The 7,532-nt window shown below is 34.5% G+C and overlaps 3 long non-coding RNA genes across 3 annotated transcripts in view; 2 read left to right on the top strand and 1 right to left on the bottom strand.

The window, feature by feature from the left end:
* Positions 1-2,600, top strand: part of LOC125504325 — a 21,287-nt gene extending 18,687 nt beyond the window's left edge. The window contains exon 2 of the long non-coding RNA XR_007281438.1: positions 2,292-2,600. This is a non-coding gene — a long non-coding RNA (uncharacterized LOC125504325). The remainder of the gene's footprint in view (positions 1-2,291) is intronic.
* Positions 2,499-6,584, bottom strand: LOC109533911. The gene is made up of 2 exons (XR_002171574.2): positions 6,190-6,584; positions 2,499-2,661 (listed from the first exon to the last, which is right to left on the bottom strand). It is a non-coding gene; the product is annotated as an uncharacterized LOC109533911 (long non-coding RNA).
* LOC125504326 lies at positions 4,131-6,263 on the top strand. The gene is made up of 2 exons (XR_007281439.1): positions 4,131-5,072; positions 5,638-6,263. It is a non-coding gene; the product is annotated as an uncharacterized LOC125504326 (long non-coding RNA).
* Positions 6,585-7,532: the final 948 nt, after the last annotated feature.

The raw sequence follows: 7,532 nt of genomic DNA, 5'->3' as shown, positions 1-7,532 counted from the left end.
AATATAATTGAGTGTTAATAAACTTTAGACTGTGAGTTCTTCGCTAAAATGTCTTCATACTTCACGTCTATCTGCTTTGAACCATAAAACTGTACGTGCATAATCATGAGGAACGGTTAGAAAGAGTTTGTTTGGAGCACTTATTGAGGTATTCTTGCAACCTGGCACAAAACACCACTTGTTTTATGATCCATACATGTCACTATTTTCCATTATGCAAGATAATAATAATAATCAATAAATAATGATAAATAAGATAATGATTTAATAACTTAAATAATGAAACAAAGCTGCGAAAACAACAAATAAGCACGAGACTCTTTGTTGATATGACCTGCTACGTCACAATCGGGATAGGCGGCGATACGGATTCGGCGTTTTAGGCGGAAAATATCTGATTTGAATTTAAATTCGCTTTAAAATTATTATGGAGACTTTTTTGCAAAAAAATTGTAATGTTTGACATAACTAGTTTCTACATATATATCAACATTTAAAAAAAATGAAAAGACCCTATTGTAGAAGCTCATTGCAATTGAGTTCCAAATTTGCGCCTTTGGTCAACAGTTTTAAGTTTGCAAGTTGAAGGCAACATTTTGAAATGGGTTTCCAAGATTAAACTTAAAGCCTGATTTCAGTTTTAAAGTTCAAAGTCCATACTGTACTTTTGTGCCCTGAAAAAATCAGTTTTCGGCTAACAACCAATATATGTATATTTTTTAATATATTTGACTGGAAATAGAATTTTAATGTGACTTCTACCCCTAAAGGTCTTAATCCGTTATTTCATATAAAAATGAAATACATATTTATACTGCAAACTAAAACACTTCAATCAAACGCATTTATGCGAATAATTCAGTTTCAAGATCAGACAATAAATGAAATTAATCCTCATTTAAAGGGTGAGTGAAAGAAAAAAAACTTGCTTTTTAAAACATGCAAAAAACATCATTCCGTTTTCTAGAATCATTCTAGTCGCCCAAATATCCTGCCAGATCTTGGATAAGTCGGCTAAACCTCGTCCTACCTTCATTGACGTCATAATTCTTGCTTAGTGTCAACTTTCGCACTGTTTTTGCGCTCATTTGTTACTTTTTCCTCTTGCGGATCGGAATGTACGACATGCTATCCTCCATTGTAAGTGGAGAAATGCTAACGCAAAGATATGCTCACACTGCAGACGCTTTCCGTTACCCTCATTGGAATATTCTGCTGACGCTCTTAATAACAGTCCAGTTAATAATAATAAAATTTTATTAAAGTTCTGTCCGGTTTTTTTTGCAAATTGTTTATGGAGAAGCGCACAGTGGAACTGAGAACTAATTGCCTCTAGCAGCGGCTAAATACGTATCTACAAACTTCTGTACTCTGTAGCTTATATTAGACCACCATGTATGCAAAATACTGACGACTTCTCAGGCGACCTGAAATAGCAAAAGGGTACAATTTGAAGCAATATTATTTTCAACAGTACTACTTACGTCTGATGCAATTTTTTATATACACACATGCTTCTCCCTTAGCATCTGGCCGGTAACAGTCAGTACAATGAAGATAGTACCATCTCGGTTTTGCAACAGATAAATCGCCTGAACTGGTCGACAGGCTTATTGGAATGACTGATTGAAAGAGCAGGAGAAACTTCAGGAAACTTGCGAAGGTCATAGTATGCGCTTGTCCAAGAATAAAAATTTCAATCACTGCACAATCTAATAACACCCATGGTAATTTGATTCAGTTAATATACTTACTGAAAACAATAGAACTCGTAATAAATACACAATAAAGAAATTTATGGGAGTAACACAAATACTCATCAACTCTGGGTAGTAAAAATTGAACAAAACAAGGCTGTTAACGGGCCAATTTAAGTAAAGAGGAGGGCAGAAAAATATCCTGGCAATACATCGAAGCAAATGAAGAAAGTAGATTCTGTGAGTTCACCTAGTGACTATAAGGTTTTTGCAACGTAAAACACCTCAGTGCTTCAGTTCTGAGAAAGAAACACTGTGAGAAAAAAGTAATTTATTTTTTCGGAAACTCCTACTCCAGTTTAGCGACACATCGTTTATAGACAGCCAAAGAATCGGCGAGTTTATTAGCCTTTCCTTGATTGTTCCGACTTAATCGCAAGCCAAATAATTAAATAAAGTTTTAAAAAAGTCGTAACGTAAGTAAAAACGTCCGATTATGTATTTCTACTTTCCGAGAACGGTTTGATGTCAGTAAACGAAATTAATTGAAAATGTTTAATTTTCCTATCATTTAATGTGCTTTTTCTTTTCCAGCTCAATAGTAAGGTTTTACTCTACTTCCACTTCAGAAGTCTCAGCAACTCAACAACCAATCACATGCAAAAAATGTGCATATGTCATGTAATTTATCAATAAAAACTAAAACACCAATCAGCTGAAAAAAGGAGGAGAAAAAACAACTAAGACAATAGGAACAGTGTTATAAAACATTTCCATTCATGATGGTAGATAAGCACATTGTTACCAGTTATCAATGAGTTTTATTGGGACATGGATAACAGCATTATAAATTACAATACATGTATATGATAAACCATATAAAAGTAATGATAAAAAAATTAATATCTGGTTAAAGTTGGAGACCTCAAGCGTGTAGCCATCGGGTTAAATTAACGCTTTGACTCTGAAACAAATAAATATGTCAATTAGTCCGGTGGTCGGATAAGGTTCGATTTGATGGATGGTGTTTTTTAAATTAAATCAAGACTTTGTTTGGACGAGATTAATTCGGAAAATCTACCGGATGAGCCAATGAAACTAACGTTTTCTCATGAATTGCAGCCAATTTTAAAATAAGCCTTGAAACGCGCTATTAACTGGTTCATCTTCTATGAATCTAAGTTTGAAAAATAGTTGACTGTACCAGAACGTATTGCGTGAGGTGTTTGTGTGTGATTCTAAATATTGTCTTATTTAAGCAGCAAGCTGTAGATCCTACTAAAGGGGACATATTTGCAAGGAAAATGGCATTCAAAGAAGTTTCAATGATTTACATTTTATTGGGCAGGCAATTTAATATTATAATTTTTAGGAGGAAAACGAGGTTGGTCCAGGCTAAAACTTGCGTTTGGTTCCCAAATTTTAAGTCGCTCTTAGTTCTAAGTTTCTAGCTAAATTAAAAAAAAAATAATCTTCTTGGCTGGATTAAGAATATTTTCAGTGCTACCGTTTGGACATATTTTACATTACGTTGGCCCTATTCAGTACATTTAAAAGTATTTAGGTACTCTTGTAGATTTTCATACAGGTTCTTCTAAGTACTAAGGAATTATTCCTTGAGATCGATGATAAAGAATCAATTTCTGTTATTTTCAACACTTAAGTGACCTCTTCTGGTAAAACCGTCACAAATTATACCACTCAATAAAGCATAAACAGGCACGTTATCACTGGATTAATGAATTGAAGTGGAGTATTTCGCTGCTTGACGACAGATGGATCTAAGAGCTGATAAAACTGCGTTTGAAATCAACATCAGTTTTCTTCTGCTTGTTATAAACTTCCGTAAAAATATCTTCATTTGCTTTAAGAACCTTTAAGGGTAGATGAATACAGCTCTTTATTGCTTAATTATATGTGATCCTCCTATACATTTTAACACACTGTACGCAGATTAAAACATATGCTGCTTGACCAGGAGCCCTAAAGATGTAAAAAACCGCGATGCGGGGCGTATTCGATTGAAATCAGACAAAACTAATGTTTTCACCGGAATTTATGACTATTTGTGAGCGCTTAGGCAATGCAAGTTAAGCAACATTGAAAGCAATAGAAAAATTTCACGAATTCCCCACGTTTAAAAACGAGGAGACAATTGCAAATTTTATTCGACTTTGTCAGAACTTTAAATATATTTGAACTCACTATTTTATTTGCCAACTGAACATAGAATATAATATGAGGCATTTGTATAAGTCTCCGGTAACAAGAAAGAAAAAGTGTATCATCAAAATAGAGAAAGAAACTTAGAGAAAAAAGAGATTCAAGAATGAAAAATAAAACAAGTCAACTAATTGATATAGTTAAAGCAAAGAGAGATTCTGATAAAATTGGCAAAACTAAATTGGAAAAAATATACATGGACTGCTTTGGCATGTTTGAAAATTTCCATTATTTTGAAATAGTTTGTCTGTCGTAATTTTAACAATTTCACGAGTTTATTCTTTTGCATCTAGTTCCTGCTTTTTTGCATTTATCTTCTTTAATAGGAGATTATTCTACCTCACAAGAAGTGACTTGTTGGAATCGCTCTAAACCTCCGGTTTAAATTGCTTTATAGAATGAAGTTTAAAGATACCACTGATTCGAAAAAGTAATGGAGGAAATCACAGAAAAAGTAACTGACAATGTTTAAAGATAACTTTGTAAAAGCTCAAAAAGCGAACGACAAGTTCCGATATGAAAAAACAGGCAACGTTACTTAATATTCTGTTGTAATAAGATGGGGTGAAATCTATTGTTTCTCAGAAAAAACCGTCCAGAAAATGTTCTTGATGTAGACTAAGAGAAGCTGAAGACGGCAGAACAATAAAGCGTCTTTCCTTGACTTTCTTATTTATTAATAATTTCTTACTTACTTCTGTGTTATCCCTCAAAGGTTTTAACGCACTTGCCCTTCAATGAAATATACCCGGCTCTACAAGGAGCACTAAAGATATTAAAAACCGTAAGCACATTAAATTGCACATGAGAAATAGTGGACTCGGTTTCAGCAGTTACAGTTGAAGTACCATCAGTCTCACTATCTGTTTCTTCAAGTTCGGCTTTAGTTAGTTTTAGTTTCAGATGGATTAACAAGCAGAATGCGACTAAATATTTGAGCGTCATAATGCTACAGTTTTCAATCTAGAATACTTACCAGCTTTATTTCAACAAAACGTTTTGTAAAATGATCAGAGGCGTATTGGATTGAAGTCAGACAACGATCATGTTTCCATTGGAATGAATGAACGTTTGTGAATATTGAAGCAATTTGAAGCAAACGAAAAAGTTAGGAAGTCAGGACCTCAAGGGCTTAATCAGGTATCAATCAAGGTAACATATGTTTTCATAAAAAAATTGTACGTGAAAATGGTAGAAAAAAACTTTGAAAAGTTTTTAAGGGAATAGTTGAAGTTGCATGAGCTCAAAATAATACACTAACCAGTTCAGAGCTGAGAACACTTCTTAATACCGAAGCCAATTAGCTTTTTGGTCTAACGTATACATAAAATTTTTCTTCTTAATAACTTGCTTGAATCTATTAAATCTAATTTAACATTATTGCTGTAATAAGCCTATTGTTTCTTATAATACCAATTGTAAAAAATAGTCGAAGTCGAAATAATGTTTCCAGCTATTTCATGTTGAAGTTTCATTAATATTTCGGGTACTTCGTACAGACTTGGTGTAAAGAAGCGTTCCACTATTAGTGTCAAACATATTAGAAATTATTCACATTGCTTAAAGTGCTCTATTCTAATAAATTCAAAAAATCATGCAATTTTCGTGCAGAAACTCATTAATTTTTTGATTAACTGAGTATTTTTTCTTAATAGTTCAACCACGAATTTTATTGCAAATTCTGGAAACACTGTCTATAAGAAAGTGATGCTTTCAGGGATGGTTAACCCGTAAATAAGGCTAGAAAACTCAGAAATCAAGTACAATTCAAATTGAAGAAGGTTTTGACCATAATAAAAAACTTAAAATGACAATTTTCATGATCGACTTAGGAGCAGGTCCATTTGAAACTCAAGCAAAACCTAACGCGAGAAAATGTTACTTTCTGGGCCACAAAAATCTTAAGTGCCACGGATACAAGAAGGAAACTTTCTGAAGACTGAATCTTCTTCTGAGACTGGAACTTCAGTTAAATGAGAAGTATGCTGAATTACATCAAAATTAATGGAAAAAACCCTAGCGATTTAATCAGAAAAATAAAAAGCATTTCGTGCAGTATAGGAGAACTTGAGGAACGTTCTAGGTCTAGCAATTAAGCCAAATGTTTCTTTGATTATCACGAACGATAAGAACAGAAGTGAGTCACCAAAGAACAAATCCCAACAGAAACATCTAGAAAATCGGTCAATTGAAAAACTCCTTTTGCAGTCAAGGAACTAACACTGCATTTCCAAAAAACCAAGGAACAAACCTGGAAAATTCAACTTACCATTTTCCATTAACTTCTTTTACACAATTTCCGTTAACCATCACATAACCAGTCTTGCAAGGTACGTTAATAATGCTGGCAACTATAAAGCCTGAAGATTGTGGATTTTCTGATCGGTGGTCAAGTTTAGAGCCAACAGGAGAAGCGCTGGATTGTTGCAAAAATAGCAACGAAACGCTCAAAAACAAAACCACTTGGAAATTCATGTTGATTTTTTGCCGAATAGCTGTGGATTGCAATACTCGACACAATAACACGAATTCGGCTGCTCAATTAATTAATGGAACAGATAGGGAGATTAATCTAGTTGATAAGACAATGGATTTGTCTCCTGATAAGTAATCAAGTGCTTGTTTATTAAGCGATCTGGTTAACGGTTTCCCTACAACAAACGTACTTACAACGTTATGAGTTCGAAAAGATTTTCACGCATTTGCTCCTAATGCAAATGTAGCCTGTATTGCATGGGGCGTTAAATATATGAAGAAGCCGGCTTTTTTTCGAACTCGATTCTGCAGCTTTAGGAAATGCAGTCGAAACCCCAGCACCATCTACTCGTACATCCTCCAGCTCTGAGTCAGTCGGTTTTGAGATAACATGGAAGATCAAGCAAAGCACTATGAGTAGGGATTTCAATGCCATTGCGCTTTATTTCACCAACTAACAATTATTGCTGTTTATTTTTATTTTCGATGCTAAAATGATATGGGGGCGGTTTGGGTTTAATCAGTTAATAAGCTAGTGGATATCCATAATAGATACTCCAAGTTATACAGAGTGGGGCGCCTATATTGGAGCGTTCTGGAGCAAAACCTATCCGTAGAATTTTGCGCCCTGTGTACCAACTAAGTGGCCTTTTGTTGCGCGATTTGAAGACTTATTTTATCCAATTTTCTTGCTTGGCTCTAAAGTGAAGCAGATCGTTGGCTCAATTAACAATGGCTAATATAACGGGTTATCCAATTCGAGGTTGGGAAAGTAAAAGTAAGAAAAAGGGTAGGAAGCGTTTTGTTTTAGTTGAAGGTTTGCCTTTTTGGAATATGGATCGTTTAACTGTAGAAGAACGCGTAAAAATTATTAAATGTTGCTACAAAAATGGTGATTTTGCTGTCTCAACGTTTAGGGCTTTACGAGCAGATACGGTCGACATAATGTACCCACAGAGCAAACAATTTCAAACACAGTGGAAAAATTGGAAGAGACCAGATCGGTTACTGATATTGTAAGGCCTGTGCATCATCGCAACATTCGTTCAGCTGAAAATGTCGCTGTTGGTGCTCAAAGTGTGGAGGAAGACCCGAATTCGTGGATTTCCCGACGTACTCAACATTTGGGCTTGTCTT

This window comes from Dendroctonus ponderosae, unplaced genomic scaffold (genome assembly GCF_020466585.1).
Source record: "Dendroctonus ponderosae isolate FM_Combo_2020 unplaced genomic scaffold, Dpon_F_20191213v2 Dpon_F_20191213_1, whole genome shotgun sequence".
Lineage (NCBI taxonomy): Eukaryota > Metazoa > Arthropoda > Insecta > Coleoptera > Curculionidae > Dendroctonus > Dendroctonus ponderosae.
Note: the sequence above shows the minus strand (reverse complement) of the source record. Positions and strands in the feature narration are given on the sequence as shown.